Consider the following 7,710-nt stretch of genomic DNA (forward strand, 5'->3'; position numbering starts at 1 on the left):
ATTCTAATAAATACAAATCCCACCTACATAAACCAAAATAAAAAAAATAGAATTGTGTCTCTAATTTACAGCAAGGCTACATCTTCTGGAAAGTTCTGTGTCTTCTCTGTTGATCTTCTATCAGGAACGCCTTCTCAGTTAAATTCTTCATTCAGGTATGTCTTTTACCAGAAATATTAGCTTAAAGTGCTGCGATACCTTTATTTAGATTATGCTTACTCTGAGGCTCTGAGAATTCTGTGAGAGCCAATAATTCCTTCTTTTGAGCTGTTGTTTGTTAACTTGGTAGTTTGTTCTCTTCTGATTTTCCAAATGCCCCCCACTTTACACCCTTGATTACCTATCAATGTTTTTCCAATCGGATTGATCCTCAGTTGTCAAAAACCATCAGATTTAAATTTGAAAGGTTTTTATTATGTAAGTGCTTAGTTCAAATTAGAATTATAATTCCTACAGTGTGGAAACAGCTTTTCAGTCTAACAAGTCCACACTCACCCTCTGAAGAGTATCCTAACCAGAACCCTTACCCTACAGGTCCCTTGATTAATGTACCTAACCTACATATCCCAGAACACTCTGGGCAACTTAGCTTGACCAATTCACCTAACCTGCACATCCTTTGGGACTGTGGGAGGAAACTAGAGCACATGGAGGAAAGCCATGCAGACATGGAGAGAATTTGCTAACTTCACACAGTCACCAGAGGCTGGAATTGAACTCTGGTCCCTGGTGCTGTGAGGCAGTAGTGCTAACCATTGAGCCACCATGCCACCCCAAATAGAGTTTATCATCAAAATTGTTTGAGCCTCCCAAAATAGAATCACTTCAAAACAGCACAGAACCTTATACATACCATGTCTGAGGCTGCAGAATTAGAAGGCTAGGATCCAGCATAGGCACCAGTTTGGTTATTTTTAGCCAGATTCAGCTAAATTTAGTACTTCCTCCAACCAAAGAAGAAATTTGATGGGTCACCAGGAAAATGGGTTTTATTTGTCCATCATCCAGTGCTAACTTCAAATTTGCATGGTGCAATAAATAGCAAGTAGCCTGCACAGTACTTTTGAGTTACTATATGGTTTTGAGAGAATTACCACCAAGAGCCATTCCACCACTCAGGTGAAAAGTCTGCTAGTCAAGGTGAAGAATATTGGCATATTACAAATACTATAAATTTAAAGAAACTTCATAGAGATGTTATAAATCAGTTTCATGGCACGTATATTAAGAATGGAGTCAGATGTCCAAATGTTTGGTCCAAATAAAAGGGAGGTGATGAGATTAAGGTATTCTAGGCCTAGGCAACTGAAGCTGCAGCTATCAATGATGGAGTGATTTTTAAATCAGATGTACAAGATAAGAGAGAGGGAGAGATATGGAATTGTTTGAAAACTAAGATGAAAATACTATTGGATGGGACTGTTCTCACTTATTTCAAATTAGTTGACTAAATTCAAGCTGGTTGTCTTGATAACAAAACAAACCTGTGGCTTGGACTGCTAGCCGTACAAACTTTTGATATAACTGTTTCACTTCAGGTGCTCTGTGCACCTACAAACCTACAGACATCCTTTTGAATCTCTAAGCATAGAAAAGCACATAATCTTTTAAAGGGACTACACACTGCCTTTCTCCCCTATCACTTTACAGACATGAATATTTTACACATTAAATTCTAACTTCCTGTCTTCCAATCCACCAACACTCTACCCAACTTCACAATACCTTTTTTCCTATTTCTTGTTTTTAAATTCTTAAAAGATTCATCGAACTGTTTGTATCCAACTCTAAATGGCCAGTTATCAATGGAGCCTATAAACTATTTCACCATAATGCATCATTAAAGACAATGTTATGCTCATCCATCTCTACTTAAGCATCATTGCCTGGGTCAGGAATGAGGATCCTATTTGATTTCCATCTCTCCCTAATCCAGGGATACAATCAGCAACTCCTGGTATTTGCTTAACTAAATGAGAGCAGTTAATTCAGCATCGACTTTTGTTTCATCTTTATTTTAATTCTGCCCCATTTATTTTCTACTCTTTCCCATGAATATTTCTTCAGGATTGTTTTGTTCTCATTATGATATCAACACTGGGACGAAACAGCATTGGTGTAAAGTACAGTCATCATAGGGCTGCTTTTTCATTAGAGAGAGAGATGACTGGTGGTGGTTTAACCTGAGGGTCACAACGTTTCAGGCACAGTGCAAGGTTGAGAAGGAGAGCCTTTCATAGGAACCTTAAACAGTGTAGGAATTGAATCTACACTGTTGGCATCACACTGCTTTGCAAATCAACCATCCAGCCAACTGAACTAATGTACATTACAGGCCATGTGCAGAAAATAACATCTCTCTATTTTGACCAACAATTTACACTGTGATACTGTAAATTGATAACTGTTTATTGAAAGAAGCAGCAATAAGTTTGCCTGGAATAAACCATTAAGAGGCAAGGACAAACTGTTATACCGGAATTGAAAGCAATGAACTATGCCTGGGCAAAGGAATCAAAGTTACCTGAATAAAACAGTTTTGACATCTGCCTGATAACTGGCTGCCTTATGCCACAAGGATAAATGATTGTTCTGTAGTAGAATGTAGGAGTTAATTACATGAAAGCTCTGTCTTCAAACAGCCAAGCCAATGACAAATGCAACAATGAGCAAAGAAGTTACTCCTGATAAGAAGGCAAGGTGCAATATTTTGGATGAAAGAATCTAAAAGATCATGAAATAACTACCCTATAGATCTGAAGGATGAGAAATTGTACAAGACTGGGACAGCAGAACATTGAAGAACAACACTGGACAATGAGCAAACCCTGGACATAGAGAGATATTAGGAATCGTAGCTAAATTCCATGTTAATCAGATAATAGCCAAGTTGAGTTGTAAAGCTTAACTTGCTTACTTGAGGGGTTTTATTTTGCACATGGTTTCATATTGCCACATGCAATAAAGTTTAAATTAATGTTTCAGTATTTGATTGTGTGAGATTTCATAATAAATAGCTGAATTAAAGTGGTGATTTACCTACAAAACCCCTAAATCTATGCATGTTGTAAAAGTGATGGCTCTGAAGGCAATAAGTTTTATGTTGCATGGACATTATAATGTCACATGGTCTTTGGATGTGTTAAGACGGATCCGCGGGGTCCCGTCTTTGCGTGTTCTTTTGGAAGGAGAGACCCACACTGGCAACTTTGGTTTGGCGCAGACAGTCGTTTATTCACAGAATCTTAACTGGGAAACGATACAACGAATTATCAAGCATGCATTCGTTGGAGAAGGCGTTCTGCCCCCCCCCGTTCGGACTTGGCACAGTTATACTTCGCGCTGCCTGGAGCTCCCGGTCAGGTTTTCCTTGTGAGCCTTCCTCATTGGTCCGTTCATCTGCGCGCGATGGGATCCGTCTTCCCATTGGCCGCATCGAGGTGCCTGTCCAGCTCCTGCTGTGCTTGACAATGGCACAGACGTCCTGGGGCCAGTGGTTCCGATCCCGTAATCAATAGTTCATTGTTTAGAGAATCAACTCTCATTACTATGTGTCTGACAGGCTAGTCGTTTTCCGTGATTTAGTCAATAGTTTCAGCAAGTAAATTAACAGGTACTTTTATCAACTATGAGTTCCGATAGAGCAATTCACACTGTCTGACAGTTACAGGTTCCTTTATCAATCATGAGTTTCGATGGAACAATTGACACTGGCTGGCAGTTACAGGCTCCATGATTTAATTAACAAAATGTATATCAATTGCGAGCTCCAGACAGGTAGTCATGCAGTTGCCAGCTTCAGCCCGCATGGCTGTTATTAACCGTTTCAGGGCTGGAACTAGAAGTGTCTGTTGCAGTAATAGTATTACCCTCCCTAGCCCTACATTAAACACCCTAGTAGTGTAATCAGCCCAACAGATGGAAGCAGCTGAGGTCTGTTGTTATGCACAGACATTGATGGTCCAAAGTAATTATGTCCAACACGTTAATATAAACTGCGCCTACTGCTACTATGCAATTGACTACCTTATCATGCCAGACAAGTACATCTGTTTAGACTTGCCAGTGGTCTAATTGATAATTAGATAGGCCTTAAACTCAGCAGAGAGAAAGGAGGAGTGGTGGTAGCAAACTATTCCCTGTTAATTCAAAAGTTAAAGCATTTTAAAAAATTACCAACACCCAAGTAGAAAAATAGGCAACACCTTACCCTTGAATTTGAGACGTGGACGTGCTGGTGTTGGACTGAGGTGGACAAACTTAAAAATCACACAACACCAGCTTATAGTCCAACAGGTTTATTTGAAAGTACAAGCTTTAGGAGTGCTTGTCTGTCCTCTGCATTGGGAGGGATTTGCCGATCAATTTTTGTTCCCTATCAACTTGATGCCCTGAAATGTACCATTGCTCATGTTTATTATCCCAGAACTAACAAGCCTCAGACTTTTTTCAATTTGAGTGAAAGTATTAAGAAGTTATGTTTGGAAAGTTAAAATCCCCTACTATTATGACCTTATTACTCCTACAGCTACCTGCAATCTCCTGACATATTTGTTTCTCATTTTCCCGCTGAGTAATGGGGGCCTATTGTAAAATCCCATCTAGATGATTATCCCCTTCTTTTTTCACAGTTCCACTCACATAGCTTCATTGGATGATCCTCAGGAATATTCTAAGTGCTACTATGATGTTTTCCTTAATCAAAAACATCACTCCCCTCCTCTATTGCCTCACCTTCAATCCTTCCTATACATACCATCCCAGAATATTGAGATGCCAGACCTGTCTCTCCCTCCGCCATGTTTCCATAATAGGTGTGTTATCCCAGTCTCATAGAATCACAGAAAGTCTACAATGTGGAAACAGGCCAAAGAATCCACACCAACCCACCGAACAGCATCCCAGCTAGATCACCTGTCTACCCTATCCCTGCAACCCTGTATTTCCCAAGACTAATTCACCTAGCTTACACATCCCTGGACACTGGGCAATTTAGCATGGCCTATCCACCTATCCGTAGTACCATCCATTCCCTGAGTTCTTCTGCTTTAGCTCTCAGGGCTCTTGCATTGAAATAAATGCAGTTTAATTCATCAATCTTACCTCGTTATGTGCCATGCTCTGTAACAGTTGCTGTTTCTCCAATCTCCCATCATGCACCTTCTCGACTGGAAATTTACATAAACTTTTAGACTAAGAGCTATATTTTCCTGTTTTGTCCACGATTGAGGACAATATTGTATGCATTATTGCTGAATTTCTAATCTTAGGATTTTGATCTATTATAAAATAAAATCTGTGACTCATGCATGAGTAATGAGATGTCTTGCTGAGGCCTCTGGAAATGGTTCTTCTTCTGTTTCTGCTAATGTGTGATCTGTTTAAATTTCCATTACCTTTTGGTCCTGACCAGAGGAGAACAAAGCCCTGTTTGGTGGTTTATTAATGCCTTGCGCTGCTTTCAAAAACAGGAAACATTTGACCAATTTAGTTCACTCCACCTACACACTATGCAGTTCATGGGCTCTGTGCTGGTGTCTGTTAGATGTGCATTCACTCCTAAATATTCATTGCATGTATCAGTTGGCTTACACTTTTGCAACGACGCTAAGTACACAGAGAGTAAAAACAACTTATATTTATCTAGTGTGATCAATCCCAAAGCACTGAATTGCAATAGAAAGTAGTCAGCCATGTTACCAAAAGCTTTGTCAAAGTAGTAGGTGCAAAGGAGTATTTTAAAGAGGAAGGAGACAGACATTTAAGAATGAATCCTAGAGTTAAGGCCTTGGGTAGTGAAGGTACAGCTGCCAACTGCACCTAATTAAAATCAAGGGCAAGAGGGTCAAATTGGAGAAGAAAAAAAAGGTTTAGATTAGATTACTTACAGTGTGGAAACAGGCCCTTCGGCCCAACAAGTCCACACCGACCCTCCGAAGCGCAACCCACCCATACATTTACCCCTTACCTAACACTAGGTGCAATTTAGCATGGCCAATTCACCTAACTCACACATCTTTGGTCTGTGGGAGGAAACCCATGCAGACACGGGGAGAACGTGCAAACTACACACAGTCAGTCGCCTGAGGTAGGAATTGAACCCAGGTCTCTGGCGCTGTGAGGCAGCAGTGCTAACTGCTGTGCCACCGTGCCACCCATGGTGTTAGCTGTTAGTGAGCATAAAAGAGAAACAGAAATTACTAAGTTCCGATTGACTGTGGTAAGCTGGATAAAATTCCAGTTAAAGTGAAAATACTGCAGATCCAGGAAATCTGAAACTAACACAGAGAATGCTGGAGACACTCAGCAGGTCTGACAGCCTCTGTGTAGAGAGACACAGAGTAAATGTTGTGAGTCCAGTAATACTCTTTAGAACTATCCTGAACACACTCCATAACTGATATTCAATAGCCCTCTGGGATCCAGCAATGAGGTGATGGCCTAAAGGTACTATCACAGAGCTTTTTATCCAGAAATCTAGATAATGTCCTGGGGATCTGAGTTTGAATACTGCCGCAGCAGAATTCAATAAAACTCCAGAACAAAGAGTCTAATGAAGACAATGAATCAATTATTAGGAAAGCCCACCTGGTTAGGGTGGCACAGTGGTTAACACTGCTGCCTCAAATAAATAATTACTGTGCTAGACAAATTTGGCTTCAGTGAGAAGATTCTCAAAGTTAACAGCAAGGAAAGACACAGGAAGTTCAGCCAATGCATTTTGGATTAAGGTATTTATGGAGCCTCCTCACCCAGTGAGTTATTTAATTGCCCCTCACCATTCACAGTTGGCTGTGGCAGGCATGCAGAGTTTAGCTCTAAGGTGTAAATAGTTGTGAACTTTGGAATGTGCCATGTGTGTAACATTCTGATATTGACAGATCTTTGTTCAAGAAGGTCAGCAAGTGCAGACCAAAGAATAACTTTCACTGAGTTAATGATCCTCTAGCAAGAGTTGATGTTTGTCTCAATGTGCATCCTTATGAACTGTAGAGAAGAGAGTCCTACATGACTAAGGCCCCCATTGAATTTTGATTAAGATCACTTTATCTTGCTGGCAGTATCTAAAGACATTTGACATTAGTCAGACTTAAAGTGAATCAAATGGCAGCTTATTGATCAATGAAAGAATTCCTACAGGGAACAGCACCCAGAGATTGCTCCTAGAGTATTTCAACAATTCAGTAGATCTCTAAAAGATTTAGACCATTCTTGTAACATTACTTCATGGCCAACAATTGTCATGAATTTACACTTTTCTATTTAGACTTTTATAGCAATTTAAAAATAAACTGCTACTGACAATCTATAATTCTCCTTCGTCTTGCACAGGATATCTGGTCTGCACCACTAGCTTTGACCTTCTCAACCTTCCATTTATATCTTTTGGATATATTTTTATCAATAATGGTAATTTGTCAAAAATATTGCACTGTCCTAGTCTATGTGACTATATACTTTGTCAATGAATTTGAAACTACCCCTCTGACTTTACCACTTTTGGGCTTACAGTGTCTGGTGGTCTCAGGACCCATGCTATAATTAGTCTGTTGGAGTCATTTCTGAATGACTCATTCAGATGCGCCATTTCTGCAAAGTTAGCCAAACTAAGACATTATGTAATCTCATGCATCGACATAGCTTTGTGCATTAACACCTTCAATCTGTCTTCAAGCCTCTTTGTTCAATAGAGCTACTTATTCCATAGAG

Source organism: Hemiscyllium ocellatum, chromosome 30 (genome assembly GCF_020745735.1).
Source record: "Hemiscyllium ocellatum isolate sHemOce1 chromosome 30, sHemOce1.pat.X.cur, whole genome shotgun sequence".
In the NCBI taxonomy this organism is placed as follows: domain Eukaryota; kingdom Metazoa; phylum Chordata; class Chondrichthyes; order Orectolobiformes; family Hemiscylliidae; genus Hemiscyllium; species Hemiscyllium ocellatum.